Source organism: Zingiber officinale, chromosome 3A, assembly GCF_018446385.1.
Source record: "Zingiber officinale cultivar Zhangliang chromosome 3A, Zo_v1.1, whole genome shotgun sequence".
Classification (NCBI taxonomy): domain Eukaryota; kingdom Viridiplantae; phylum Streptophyta; class Magnoliopsida; order Zingiberales; family Zingiberaceae; genus Zingiber; species Zingiber officinale.
In genome coordinates, this window is record NC_055990.1 from 116480549 (window position 1) to 116497080 (window position 16532).

At 33.9% G+C, this 16532-nt stretch overlaps 1 pseudogene; it reads left to right on the forward strand.

The window, feature by feature from the left end:
- Positions 1 to 5597: 5597 nt before the first annotated feature.
- On the forward strand, positions 5598 to 8115 carry LOC122050603 (annotated as a pseudogene).
- Positions 8116 to 16532: the final 8417 nt, after the last annotated feature.

A 16532-nucleotide genomic window follows, 5' to 3' on the forward strand; every position in this document is an offset into this window, starting at 1 on the left:
CACTAATATTATGGACATAAATAAATATACAGTTGCTAATTTAGCGAAGGAATATTTTTTTCGTCGCTAAATTAGCGACAGAATATTTTTTTCCATCACTAAATTAGTGGCAGAAAAGAATTTTCTATACATAAATAAATATACAGTCACTAATTTAGCGACAGAATATTTTTTTCGTCACTAAATTAGCGCAATATTTTTTCCATCACTAAATTAGTGGCAGAAAAGAATTTTCTATTGCTAATTTATGATAATTTAGAGACGAAAATAAATTTCATATCTAATTTTTAGTAAAATTTTGGCAAAACCTCCCCTATTTGAGAGATTTTATCCTATTTGCATGATATATCAATACAATACATTCACATTCAACAACACATCTCTAACACAAACATTCACATTCAACACTATCAAATTAAGCTACATCAACATTCACAAACACATTCAAATCCAATTACAAACCACGCTAATAGATCCAAATACATTCACATTCATGATACATACATCATTCAAAAATAATATAATTCAAATTCATTACATCCCAACTCAAATCTCAAAAACTAATACACAAATCATCATCACATCTCCTCATCACAACCTGCAATAAGTATAATGCAATAGGTTATTTAAAAAAGTAAACACATGATTCAAATTACACTACATTTCCTATTTTGAAACAATCTTTCTTAAATATGAATCTAAAGTTAAACTACTTATCAAAAAAATGAAAAATTGATGAACACAAGTTTAGCATGCTTTAAAAGAATGCATACCTTAATGATAGAATATAGTATCAAATATAATTCTTCAAATGTTAATCATTTATCTACATTATTTCTAAAAATATGTAATACAATTAGAGATACATATAGTATTAAAATTAATAGAAATATTTTGCTTTTCTATGAGTGATAAACCAAAAATTAAGTTGAAGGTCAACACACTTCAGAAATTAAGGTTAACTTAAGAGGGAGAGATACTTTAAGGGAGAGTAATAAATTAAGAAAGTATCAAATTTAGGGGGAGGATCAAATTTACTTAAAATATTATTTTCTTAAGTTTTTTAATTTTATAGATTTTTTAAAAAATTCTTTAGAAAATCCTACATCAATTTTTTTAAAAAAAAATTTATATATGCTTTCAAAATCTTACTTTAAATATTTTTAGCAAATATTTTCAAAAGTTTTATTTTAAAATAATGTCAGGTTCAGGGGAGGATTAATTCAAATTATTTTAACAAAATTATTTTCTAAAATATTTTGTAAAATTATTTTTGAAAAATGTTTCCTTCAAAATATTTTAAAATTGTTTCTTTTACTTATCTTTGAACATATGATGTTATAAACTTATTTTTGCAAATCTAATTTAATAAACCTATTTTTGAAAACTAGCTTTTATAAAAATTAAGTTTTTTTAATTTGGATATTAAAAAGTTTACTTTTATAAAATTAGATTTTACAAACTTAATTTTAAAAATTGAGCTTATCCACATAGTGTTGAAATTTGAATTCACTTTTGTAAATTGGTATACTTGCAAATTAGCCTTTATAAACCTTACTTTGAAAATTAAATTAATTTTGCAAAAATTGTCTTTGAAAATTACTCTAATTTTGCAAACTCATTACTAAGTTATCTTTCTAAATCAACTATTTTTCAAAACTTAGCTATTTTACAAAGATTAAAAGATAAAGTTTAAATCAAAAATTTTAAAATATTTTTAACTCCCCCAAGTTAGTCTGACTTTAATTCAAACTCTTAATTACATTTTCTTTTACTTCCTTAATCACTTATTTTTTCTGTATTATTTTTGATGAATGTCAAAGAGGGAGGGTTAGGTGGTTTAAGTTAGTTAAAACAAAACAACGAAATACAAAACATAGACTAACTTAAAAACCTTATAATTTCTTATTTAACTTGCATATTTTTCACTAACTTAACCCAAGTTGTCATTGCATCAAAAAGGGAGAGATTGTTGGTGCGATTAACACTAACGGTTTAACTCAGGTTTTGATGAATGACAAAGTAGACTAAGTTAATTTCATATTGATCTAACACTTTGACCAAGTGTGAAGGAGAAGCCCAGACAGGTCGATGGGCTGACCTGATGTCTGGCACGAAGTCCAGCTAGGTCGATGGGCTGACCTGATAGCTGGCACGAAGTCCAGATGGGTCGAAGGGCTGACCTAACGTCTGACACGAAGCCTAGCTAGATCGACGGACCGACCTGATAGCTTGCACGAAGTCTAGACGGGTTGAAGGGTTGACCGGACGTCTGGCAGGTTATTAGAGTGTATACTAAAAGTCTAGCTTTTGTAAACATTTATTTTGAAATAAAGAATCACATTGGTCAAATGTCTATATTTATATGCTAAGTGTAGTTGTTCAATTAATTTATATTATAGATAACATGGTGTGTGGTGTCACACACAGAAGATCATGTTATCAGTTCTTATAAATTATAAACAGTAGCTCACAACTAAGATGGATAGGAACAAGCCATTGAAATAGTCGTAGTGTAATTTGGTATTAGTTTATCTTGACTATAAAATTACACTAGTATACTCTAAGTGTATTGAGCAGGACCATTTAAGGTAAGTTCTTTTTATACTGACTGCATAAAAGACTAAGACCTTTGTTATTATGGAAATGTGTGCTCTTAATCATGATATAATAACAAGCGCATATACTCAATATTCATTTCTTTAATTTATCAATATTCATTTGGGAAATGGTATTATTTATATGGTGTGTTGTTGATTATAGAATGAAACCGTGCCCTAGTAATCTAGGTTGATGATGTCCCCAAGAGGAGCTCATAAGGATTGTCATGTAAACTCTGCAGGTGGATTTAGTCCGACATGATGATAAGGTTGAGTGGTACTACTCTTGGAGCTAGATATTAATTGAGTTGTCAGTAACTCATTTAATTAGTGGACATTCTATATCTTAAATACAGGGAGATTAACATACTCTTAATAAGAAGGAGCCCATATAGTAATATGGGATTGATACGGTAGTTCAATAATAACTCTTTAGTGGAATGAGATATTATTGATGAACTCGAGTTGGGTGTTCAGGGCGAACATGGGAAGCTCAAGTTCATTGGGAGACCAAAACCAATTCCTTCTCTCGGTCTTTGTCGTAGCCTCTTAATTATAAAGTGTTATACCCACCCATACTCATATTCTTACCCACCTTAAGGTGGCCGACCAAGCTTAGCTTGGAGCCCAAGCTAGGGTCGGCCAAACCAAGGTTAGATAGGTCAAGTAAGTGGTCGGCCCTAGCTTGAACCCAAGCTTAGGTGGCCGACCACAATTAAATTAAAAGGGTTTTAATTTTTAAAATATTTCCTTATGTGGAAATCATGGTTTTAAAAGAGAGTTTAAATTTAAATATTTCCTTTTATAACTTTCTACAAAAGATTAAGAGAAAGGTTTGATATCTTTCCTTATTTGTAGTTAAAAGGAAGATTTTAATTTTTGATAAAACTTTCCTTTTTGTAACCATCCTCATGATTCTAAAAGAGAGTTTTAAAATTTAAATCTTTCCTTTTATAGTTTCTACAAAAGATTAAGAGAAAAGATTTGATATCTTTCCTTATTTGTATATTGAAAGGAAGATTTTAATATTTGGAGAAAACTTTCCTTATTATAATCATCCACATGTTTTAATAGAGAGATTTTAATTTATAAAAGTTTCTTTTTATAATCAACCATGAAGGGAATTTTTAAAAGAGAAAATTTTATTTTAAAAAATTTTCGAAAACAAATTAGGAAGTTTTAATTTTGTGTTTAAAACTTTCCTTATTTGGAAGAGTTGTAGGGGTTGGCCACATTAATAAAGAAAAGGAAATTTTAATTTTCCTTTCATTGTCGAGGAAATTAAGGAAGTTTTAATTAAAATTTTCCTTATTTGTCAAGACCAAGGAATATAAAAGAGAGGGTAGAGGTGTCTCACCTCACAACATATCATCTAGTATTCCTCTCTTCTTTTTCTTGGTGGTGGTCGATCCTCTCTTCTTCCTCTTCCCCTATTCTTCTTCTTAAATGGTCGGTGACATCATCTTCTTGGAGAGATCTTGGTGGCCAGATTTTTCTTGGAGAAGAAGAAGAGATAGGAGGCTTTGTTTCTTAGCATCCCTTGGAGCTTGGTTGGTGGTCGAAAGTTCTTCATCTCTTGAAGATTAGTGGTGGCCGAAACTTGCTTGGAGAAGAAGGAAGCTTGGGTGGATTCTCGTCTTGGTAGATCATCGCCCACAAAACGTCCAAGATAAGAAGAGGAATATGATAGAAGATCGTAAGGTCTATAAGCTACAAAAGGTATAACTAGTTATTAGTTTCCGCATCATAACTAGTTCATCTTTTTGTTTAGATCTTGAAATACCAAACACAAGAGGCTAACGTTTCTAGGTTTCGGATTTATGATTCGAATTTGTGTTTCTTTTGTTTTTTCGATCTTGTGATTCGATTGTTCTTATTGGTTAAATCTAGGGTTACTATAAGGAGATTAAATATTGAATTTCATTGAAAGGTTTTGTCTAGGAAGTGGTGGATGCTCTCATAACCAAGAAGGCCTAGTGCCTCGCTATGTTTAACTTGGAAGCCAATCTCTGAAATAAATATTTAATCAAATTTGTAACATAGGTGGATTTGGATTAATAATGTTAAGCATCATTTGCGATCCAAGTCTAAACCTCTAAGAATAGATAAGTTGAATTTGGAATCAATAATGCTAAGTTCTGTTTGTGATTCCAAATTTAATTTCTAAAGAACACAATAGGTTGTTAGGAATGATTCAGGTCTTGTACAAAATTTTTGTACAGGGGAACCGTAAGATATTCCGAGTAGCAACCAACACACACTATGTGAAAATCTGTATTAGACTTCACCACTGTTTACTTCGATAATCAGAAATTATGAAGTAATATATTACAATTAACTTCGGTACAAAATTTAATATAGTAAATACTATTTTAGACTTCGTAGATTAAAAATTACGGATTTTACTTCTAATTTTATTTAATATTTTACTTCGTGATATATATTTGATGAAGTAATAAATCATAAAATTAAATTATATGTCTAAATGGTGAAGTAATAAGTTATAACTGGTTAAAAATATTTTCGCTAAACCATCTGTCTTTATTTTTTTCCCCACGCGGGAACCCTAGCTAATTACTTTTTTTTTCCCCGCTGGTGCACCTCTACTTCTATCTTTTTAGCGTTTTTTCTCCTTCGCCCTTCGTGTTTTTTCGCCCGACGCATTCAACTCCACTCCACAACCTTCGACTCCCAGCGGCCTTCGACTCCCTGCCGGTGACCTTCGACTCTCCCGCCAGTAAATCTACTTCACCCAGCCGGCGGTCTTCGAGTTGTTCCCCGGACACACAAAGATCTTTCCTCTTTACAGAGCTAGGTTTGTTTGACCTCTTCTTTCCTTTCCTCTCTGCCTCGCCATTAGGTTTCTCTTCCTTTCCTCTTGGTTTGTCTCTAACTGATCTTAACTATCGTGTTTTTGTCGTGCGCCCTCTAGGTCTTCTTCGTGTTTTTTAGCCTTGCCGGTGAGCCCGTCAAATTGTTCTGTTTAAAACGAGAGGAATGGCGGAGGCAGTGGCGTTGCTGGATCTGTGGGTGAGTCCTTTCGGGCAGCGTTGCCGGATCGCGCTGGCGAAGAAGGGGGTGGCGTACGAGTACAAGGAGCAGGACTTGAGCAACAAGAGCCCACTACTGCTGCAAGCCAACCCCGCCCACAAGAAGATCCCTGTCCTCATCCACGACGACAAGCCGGTGTGCGAGTCGCTCATCATCGTGCAGTACATCGACGAGGTGTGGTCCGATGGCGCACCGCTTCTGCCAGCAGACCCCTACGCCCGCGCCCAGGCACTGCTGGGGCGACTTCATTGACAAAAAGGTATTTCTATGCCCGCCACCTGTTTGATTATTGGTTGTATAGAATAAGCCAAGTTTTACCTTGCTAATTCGACTGGGTCGCCGTACGTTAGACTCAATAGCAGAGGAGGTAGCTGCTAAGGAGGCTCTAAGCTTCTAAGCTGGCAGTGTTTGTTAGTTTTTTTAACTCGTTGTGGAGTTTGAGAATAACTGGCGTGAAAGAAACAGGCAGTCGGAAAGTTCTTTCTCTTGGGGAATTGATTGTGGATTTGATTTTTAGTGTTTTTAGTCAATATTAGTGATTAGTGAGTAGTTCTTATTATTTTCATTAGTGATTGAAGCAAATATTATTACCTTTCCCTTATATCGCTCTCTGTATTTTCATTAGTGATTGAAACAGGCAATATACATCCCTCTCTCTTTTAGTAAGAAATTGGTTAAAAAAGATCTTGTTTTCTTGACCAAAAGAAGGAAAAAGAAAGTGTTTTTTTTAGAATTTATAGTCCAAAAGATATAGATTTTAGAAAAAAGTTGATACTTTAAAAAGGAGGCAACTAGGGGTCATTTATTTTTTGTCGTTGTTATCTTAAGTCTTGAAGGTTATTTTAAGTCTTGAAAGAGAGTCATGGGGAAAAGTAAAGTTGTTGTTGTGTGACCTTGTGATTACGGGTTCGAGTCATGAAAACAATCTATTGCAATACAGAGCAAGGTTGTGTACAATTGACTCAATGTGGTCCGACTCTTCCCTGAAACTTCGCATTAGCTGGAGCTTCATGTATCTTTTTTTATTATTATTATATCAAGTCTTAGGTGTTAATTAAAAAAGGAGGCAACTTCCAATCATTTTATTTCCACCACTGGTATCTCAAATATCTTGCCTCTTCCATAAAGTTCAAATTTCACTATTTATTTTCCTAGGTCTTGTATACGTAATATAATTTGAGATTCATTTTCTATTCTACCTACATCTCTCTTAGAGTTGGTGCCAAACTTTATTTTCTTAACACCTCGTTCTCAGGGTAAAGTGATTGCTAAATTGTATTTTCTTAATCTCTCTTTGTTGGGGTAAAGTGATTCAGAACTTTCTTCTCTGGAGATTTGATAGATCAAAGATGTTGGAACTCAAATCTCACTTGTGTTTGCAACACTTGTATGTCTCTGCATCTGTGCAACTTCAAAAAGATAGACTACTTTTTGTGTTCCTACCAGTATGTAATTTTCAAGTTGTCAATTCAGTCATCATTTCTTTGTTAATATGACCATTCTATTGCATCTTCAGACTTCTCAATTTCTATATTAATATTGCTTCTTTGTCATTGACATGTCTAGTGTCTTTTCATATTCAAACTGGAGCACAATATCTGGCTTCAACTTGAATGTTAGAAACAACAGGCTATATTTTCTATTAATTATTCAGTAAAATCTATTTTTAAAGTAATTCATTAGCCTTAGAGGCTATCTATAGGTGAGTTTTAGTATCCTTGGTGGATAATAAAATACAATGATTTTTCCTCTCAACTAATCTAATATAAACATATTTTGAAAAATCATTACCACATCAAACTGTTTGTGTCTGATTTTGAAAAATCATTACCACATCAAGTAATTTGATATTCTTTGCATTAGCAATAGAATATCTTGTTTTCTTAAGTAATTAAGTTATAATCTAAATATACATGGGGTATATTTAGATTTTTTTATTACTTTGCCATTACCTTGCAATTATTATCTTGCAGTTATCTTTACAAATACATGAAGAAAGAAAATAGAGCTGAGTATGTGTCATTTGTGGATCCTGGTCACATACCTACATACGGTGTGGGTGAAGAAGATATTAAATTATCACAACATATTGCTGCACAGTTGGGAGCATCGAACAGAGATAGCAAATGCTTCATCCCATATAACACTAGGTAATATTTTAATTATTTATCATTTCCTACTATATGCTAGTCAATATTATATTTTTATTTGTGCAGGTACCATTGGCTCTTGACTATAATTAATGAAGATAAGAATATGATATATTTATTGGACTCTTTGAGTAACAGGAACCGAGATCATGCTTGGCAAACTATTGTGACCAAGTAAGTATTAACTTATGCTTCTTTTGAATGCATTCAATTCATTATAGGTTGAAAACATAATTTTCTATTTTTTACAATGTAGTGGGGTCAAGATATACAATGCATCAAGAGATATTTCAAAAGGACCAGGTTTTAAATAATTGACCGTATGTATTGTAACTATGTATTTAGACATTAATTAATAATTCTTATTATTTGGATTGTGACTTCTTGCATGACATTTTCAATTTCATTAGGGTAATCTTAAACAAAATGGTGGTGTTGAATGTGGATATTGTGTGATGCGGTACATGAAAGAGATAGTCTTAGATGAATATCCACAATTGGAGAGAAAGGTAAATTTCTTCTTTATGAAATATTTTTTGTATAAAATATTAAGTCATTTTTCATTGATTCTCAAACTTTTGGTTAATGATTCAGTTTGCAGCATAAAAAAACAAACAGTATTACAATCAATATCAGTATGATGAAGTCAGAAGTGAATGGAGCGAATTCGTCTATTTCTATGTGGGTGCCTAAGTGTAGACTATGATATAAATTTTAGATTGTATTTAGAGATTTATGGATACAAAAGTTTTTGGGTTATGGTTAAACATTTCTTTTATGAATACATTTTTGGATTGTATTTGATAGATATTTGTGATATATTTGTTCAATTTTGGTGATGAAAACTATTGTGTTATAGCAAAATATTATGATATACACTTTTGTCAATTAAATTTGTATTGTAGTAAAATATAGTCAACTACTTCGATACTATAAATAAAAATGATGAAGTAATACAATACATAATACTTCAGTTAATTTAAATATTGTCGTAGTTAAAGAAACTATTTACTTTATCATTGATTAAAATTGTTGAAGTCATTCGTATGTATTACTGCGTTAACTTAAATTGTTGAAGTGTAGTAAAATATGCTTTTTTACTTCCATACTACGATGAAATAATACAATAACAATTGCTTCGATTAAGCTAAAATATGCAGAAGTAATATTAACTATTTACTACACCATAATATAAAAATTATGAAGTCGTAACTTCTTTAAACTTCGTCAGACAATGTAACCTATGCAGTAATATATCATCAATTACTTCGGTAGTTTTACTGGTCTTGATGAAGTAATAGAATTTTTTTACTTCAAAACCGGTCCAATTTTGAACCGGTTTTAGACCGGTGATAGACTTCGGTAATCGTGTGCCGAAGTAAAAAAATACCCCTTTTACTTCACGTGCGTCTACTTCAGTAAATATCTACCTATTACTTCGGATAATATCCGAAGTCTATTGGCGATTTTCACATAGTGACAGGTAAGTTGAGGTAAGTCACTGGAGGGGAGTGACTGTGAGGACGTGTTCCCGGGAAGGGAACTTAGGTGCCGATCCAACTTAGAACCATTTCGGAACTCTAAATTGAGATCTTGACTAGATTCCAGTCTCTGTGAGATGGAATCTAATTACTATTCTATTTGATTATAAACTATGCTAACGCTATATTTTACAGGATATATAATTTATGTTTGCATCAGACTAACGTTTTCTTGTAGGAAGGAGATTGTTGGAAAACAAGGGTTCAGGCGCCCGGAGGTAAGTTTTATCCTCCAATGCACGTCGACACATGGAGCTTCATGATTGACTGGGCTACGTCACATTCCAGGCGCCCAGAAGGGATCCGGGTGCCAGGAGCCTCCTATATAAGGAGGGTGAAGGATGGAGCAAAGATAACTAACAACACAAGATCTTCCATTGCTTGCTCTGCTGTGCTCTTGTGACGTTGCGATCGACAAAGTGTTGTTTTTCTTTTTAATCTTTATTGTCGTTATTTCTTTTTCCTAAAAGCAATTCTGTACTCTACTTTTGTAATATTCCAAATTGCTAGTGGATTTCCCAAGGAAAACACTCAACGAGTGTGGACCTTGGAGTAAGAGTCGACATAGGCTCCGAACCAAGTAAAAAATTACTTGTGTTAACATTGTTCTGTTTTCGTGTTTTCCGCTGCTTACTCGCTTAAATTTTAAATCAATATTCACCTCCTCTATCGAATTACACGATCCAACATCTAGTAGCTGCCTAACTAATACAACGTGATTAGTAGCTGCTACAACATGGCTACTGATCACGTTCTAGCAATTACGGTCTGTTGGTGCAACGGAGGCTGGCAAGAGGGGGGTGAATTGCTGTAAACAAAAATAAAACTACCCTCCTCGGATTTCAACTCAATTAATGCAATAGTAAATAAAGTAAAGGCAGAAATAAAATTAAACCAAGCAAGGAAATAGAAATTAAGTGGAAGACAGGATTTAACCTGGTTACAACCAAGGAGATTGTTAATCCAGGGCGGTAAGAAAAAGCTCAGTAGAAAAATCTCCTTTGCTGAAGGCGGAGAAGCCTTTTACACTTTGGAAGCTTAGAACTATTGCTAGGAATGAGTATACAGTTGATTGCTTGAGTTGTTATTGAATTCCTAGCTCCAGGGGCCTTTATATAGGCCCTGGAAATCTTATACCGAGAGTTCAATGCGGATAAAACTTTATCCGCAGCGCAAACGGTCAAACTGGCCTGCTCAAGGCGCCTTAAACAATCCATTCAAGGCGCCTTCAATGTGTTTAAGGCGCCTTCAATGTGTTTAAGGCGCCTTCAATTCAGTAATTTCCAGCCTCTTTGACTCTTTTCTTCTTCACTTTGTCTTCCAGCTCCGCTTGTTTGGGTGATTTTGCCAAAAATAGGCTCACCAACCCAATTTCCGGCTTCCGTCCCCGGCTTAACATCCCTCGAACGCCGCGCACTCTTCCGCAGCTCTTTCGTCTCTCGGACGCACCGAGCCCGTCGGCTCCCTTCCGGTGCCGTCCTCTTCCTGTGTTCCTAAGCTCCTGCACACTCAGACACAGGGATCAAACACAGCAGGACCTAACCAACTTGGTTGATCACATCAAAACTACCACGGGGTCCAACAATCTCCCCCTTTTTGATGTGCATCAACCCAAGTTCAAGTTAAGGTTAAAATAGACATAAAAAGTAATTTTAAAGAAAAATTACTAAACTAACAAGTTAAGTATAATTTTTGCAATTAGTAAAATTGCAACAAAAAATAGAAAAAGAAATTTAAATTCCTTAAATTTTTTCTAACTCCCCCTAAACTTGTATTTTTCTCTCCCCCTTTGATCATAGCAAAAACGGGGTTAATAAAAATAGAGAGAATTATCCAACAATATGTTAGGTAAAATAAATGGTTCAAAAATATTCCAAGTAAGAATGAAATTTTGAAATTTTGAAAAATTTTCTAGGTAAAATTTTGCAAGTCAAAAAGTTTCCATAAAAAAATTTTCAAGTTAAAAAATTTTCCAAAAAATTTTAGTAAAATGAATTTTTGAATTTTTCAGAAGAATATTTAAAGAAAAAAATTCTAAGTTAAATTACTTTTTAGAATTATAGAAAAGGCTTTTAACTTAAGCGAAAATAATAAATTTTTTATTATTATTATTAAAACAAAATTCATTCTCAAGTTATTGCCATTTCTCTAACCTTATTATGATATCTAAATTTCCACTTTAGTTTATCATAATTTTTTAGATTTAAGGAAAACAATATTAAGTATGCGAAAAATTATTTTGACAAAATAATTGATAAAAGATCTTTTGATAATTCGTTCGACAAATTATTTTGTAACTCACAAGAATCTTTTGGCAATGTTTTTAGTTTCAGAAATTCTTTCAACAAAATAGTTGGTAAAAAATATTTCGACGATGTTTTTAATTGGAAAGATTCGTTCGACAAAATTTTTTCTAATCCAGAAAATTCTTTCGAAGATTTAATTTTTAATTCGCAAAAATTTTCAGGTACCTTCTCGATTAATGTAATTAATTGTTCAGAAGGTGGAGATCATACCTGACTTACCTTGTCAGCTGTTGATTCTCCCCCTGTCGAGTTGCTTTCTTCCGAAGTCTCTTCCCCTTCATCGATGCTCATCTGGGATGAGCTTTCTGTAGCTTCAGGATGGAATTCGGCTGTTGGGGCTGTTGCGGCATTTACCTTGGATTCGGACTCTTCATAGATCTTTAAGAACTTTTCCCAAAGTTCTTTTGCGCTATTGTACTCTCCGACTTTGTCGAGATCTTCATTTGGTATTGTGGTTAGAAGATGAAATTCAGCCCTCGCATTTGCCATCGACTCATCACGTTGCTTCTCGTTCCAGAGGTATTTCTCGAGCTCTTCTCCGTTTACTTTCTTTGGTGCTTCATAACTCGATTTCATTATTAAATAAATACCAAAATCAGACTTAAGGTATACCTCCATTTTTTGCTTCCATGAAGCAAACTCCCCCTCGAATGCAGGTGGGTAGTCACTGGCTCTGGCCATCGTCTAGATCTTCGTGCTTTAGTTGACGGTTAGTCCTTCTGAGGCGGTCCGGCTCTGATACCACTTGTTGGTGCAGCGGAGGCCGGCAAGAGGGGGGTGAATTGCTGTAAACAAAAATAAAACTACCCTCCTCGGATTTCAACTCAATTAATGCAATCGTAAATAAAGTAAAGGCAGAAATAAAATTAAACCAAGCAAGGAAATAGAAATTAAGTGGAAGATAGGATTTAACCTGGTTACAACTAAGGAGGTTGTTAATCCAGGGCAGTAAGAAAAAGCTCAGTAGAAAAATCTCCTTTGCTGAAGGCGGAGAAGCCTTTTACACTTTGGAAGCTTAGAACTATTGCTAGGAATGAGTATACAGTTGATTGCTTGAGTTGTTATTAAATTCCTAGCTCCAGGGGCCTTTATATAGGCCCTGGAAATCTTATACCGAGAATCCAAGGCGCCTCCAACAGGGTTCAAGGCGCCTCCAACTCGATCTGCGGATAAAACTTTATCCGCAGCGCAAACGGTCAAACTGGCCTGCTCAAGGCGCCTTAAACAATCCATTCAAGGCGCCTTAAACAATCCATTCAAGGCGCCTTCAATGTGTTTAAGGCGCCTTCAATGTGTTTAAGGCACCTTCAAGGTTCCTGCTACAGTAATTTCTGCTACAGTAACTTCTGCTACAGTAACTTCCCGCCTCTTTTGACTCCTTTTCTTCTTCGCTTTGTCTTCCGAAGCTCCGTTTGTTTGGGTGATTTCGGCCAACCGAAATAGGGCTCACCCGAACCCAATTTCCGGCCTTTCTCGAGCAGCCTTCCGTCCCGGCTTAACGTCCCTCGAACGCCGTGCACGCTCTTCACGCCCACCGGAGTACTCTTCCGCAGCTCTCTCGTCCTTCGGACGCACGGAGCCCGTCAGCTCCCTTCCCGTGCCGTCCTTCTCGCTAGCTGCGTCTTCTGCTCGACTTCCTGTGTTCCTAAGCTTCTGCACACTCAGACACAGAGATCAAACACAGCAGGACCTAACCAACTTGGTTGATCACATCAAAACTACCACGGGGTCCAACACGGTCAAGTAGCTACTACAACATGCCAACAAGTAGGATTTAACCACCTTGTAGCAGTCATTAGGATTTAACTACATTATAGAACCTACTATCAACTAGCTGCAACAACATTACAACTTTTTTTAAAACCCTTATTCCCTGAAAGTATATCTTCAAAGCAAAGACCTATAATCAGTCAACACCATTTTAGCAACTAAGAGAAAAATCAAAACCCTAACAAATTAAAACCCTAAACAAGAGGAGAAGAATCAAAATACTAAACCCTAACAAAATACTTACAATGGAGGCGAAGCTTCATATGAGAAAACGAGTCGTCGCGGTGAGGTTGATAGATAAAGACATCGTCATCAATCCATCTACTTTCAATTAGAATCTTTCGAAATATTTGTCTCACACCCGGTTGAGGGATCTATGAGGGCAAAATGATAATTGCACAATATAATTTTGCTTTCACGTTGTAGCAGCTAACCAAATGGGTAGCTGCTACATGTTGTAGCAGTTACAACTTGAATCATAATACATTAAAATATATCAAACATGTGAACTATAATACTGGATATAAAAAATGACAAAAGACAAATATAAATGTCTATTAACTAATTTGTAGCAGCTAAGCAACTAACTATCCAAGTAGCAACTACACGTTGTAGAAGCTAGTGCTTGTACATTGTAACATAAATCCTAATAATATATATTAGGATTAAAGGGAATTACAACTTAAATTAAAATGATTTACCATCGAATGAATTGTGGGGAATGATATTTGGCAAGTTTCCTGCAAATTATATTACCAAGAAATGGTAAGAAATTGTTGTTTGGACTATCGAAGTAGCTGTTATATTATGCAGTAGCTAGCTGTCGAAGTAGCTACTACAATGTGTAGTAGCTAGCTGTCAAAGTAGTTGCTATAACGTGTAGCAGCTAACTGTCCAAGTAGCTGATACACATTATAGCAGCTAGGAATTTTACATTGTAGAATAAATTCTAATAATATATTAGGATTAGAAGAAATTACAACTTAAATTGAAACGACTTATCATTGCATCAATTGTGGGAAATTGAAATGACTTAAATTGGCAAGTTTCCTACAAATTATATAATAAAAATAAATAAATTTATCAATAAAAGATTATTAACATTGTAAGATTGTATATTGTAGGTTTTAAAAGCTCTTATTGCATTCTCTTTACTCTCGAATGATTGGTGTATAGTGCTCTTAAAATGATTAACTTGTGTATATGCTTCTATCCAAATGTCATAAACATTCCGCCGATGCCCAATAAAGATAACATATGTTTTCCTGTATATTAATTAAATAGATCATTTAGAATCGCGTATAAACAATATATTAGAATTAGAAAAAAATTACAACTTAAAATAAAATGACTTACCAAGTAGTTGTTATAACATATAGCAATTAACTGTCGAAATAGATGCTAAACGTTGTAGCAGCTAAATATCCAAGTAGCTGGTACAACATGTAGCAGTTAACTGTCGAATTAGCTGCTATATATTATAACAGCTAAATATCAAAGTAGTTGTTACACGTTGTATGAGGTGTCGGCCTTGTACATTGTAACATAAATCCTAATAATATATTAGGATTAGAAGAAATTACAACTTAAAATGAAACAACTTACCATTAGTTTGTTTGGATTGTTCAAGTAGCTACTACAACGTGTTGTAGCAGCTAGGGCTTGTACGTTGTATGATAAATCTTAATAAAAAATATTGTACAAAATTGAAAAACAGACAGTGGAGTGAAAAGACTTATGATCAAGAATAGAAAAGGGTGCTAAGCAAAGCAGCATCGGCTATATTTGCAGTGGTAGTTTGGGAAGCTTCTAACCAGCTCGAGAACAAGCATGCGACTACTTATCTTGCAACAATTTTTCTTTGTTTGCTAGTAGGAGGGAGATCGATGAAAGATGGCAGCGAAGGAAGGAGCGAGAGAGAGGGAAATTTGTCTTTGCTTTGCTTGCAGGCAGGAGCGAGATCGACAGAAGACAGAGACAAAGGAAGGAGCCAAAGCGAGAGGAATTTAGATTTGGAAAAGTCAAGAGTGGGATTTTGATTAGAAGGCGGAAGGAGAGAGAGAATAAAAAAATTAATAATGTAAAGAAATCGACGTGGCAACGCCACATAAGCAAGCCACTCACGATCACATAGGTGGCGTCGTGCAACATATATATACACACACGTAGCTAATATCCTACACGCCGCACAGTGAGCAACTATGCGCGAGCAGGACATCAGTGACGTTTCTTAATTTTTTAAATTTTGATTAAAAAATTAATTAAAATATTTTTTTTTAACTATTTACCCCTAAGATTTAGACTTCCTAATTACGTTATAGTATTTAAGTTAAAAAATTTTATAATTTTACTCCTAGGGTTTAGGTTTTCCAATTGGTTTATTGTATTTAGTTAAATGAAAAATTAAAAACGAAAAATTTTAAGTATTTACATAATATAGTAATATGTTTTCGGGATATATTAATGTATTGGGAGTTATATAAGGAAATGTTATTTTTTTAATTTAAAATTATAAAAATAATAAAAAATAAAAAAATACTATTGATGTCATGTGCGCACTCTGCGACACACAGGACATCAGCACAATATATATATCTCTTACATATCCGCCTACACAGGACATCAACACGATATATATACTTTACATATCTGCTTATGTCGACAACTGAGTGACTATCTGTATGCAGTGTCCAGATCACTTCAGAACATCCCCATAGATAGTCATGAATATTAATCTTAATTAGTTAAACTTTCTCGCTTATATATATATATATATATATGTAATAGGCTTTTCTAAATGAGAAAACCAATATTGCATTAAAGAATATATAGGGTTCTTTTTGCATTATACAAAATTATATATTTAACTTTTATTAATATCCAAACACATATCATATCAAATCACATATCTCTTTTAAAAAATATTCCCTCTTTTTTTTTTGCACACTTACCTCAAGCATTAAAAATGGAATGTATCAAGAATATAATAATTTTAATTTGTACCAGTGAATTTTATCAAAACTTATTAGTGGTATCATTAATGAATTTAGATCAAAACTTTTAAATATATCCAAATCAAAACAAATATACTCTTAGAAGCTTTTTGAATCACAT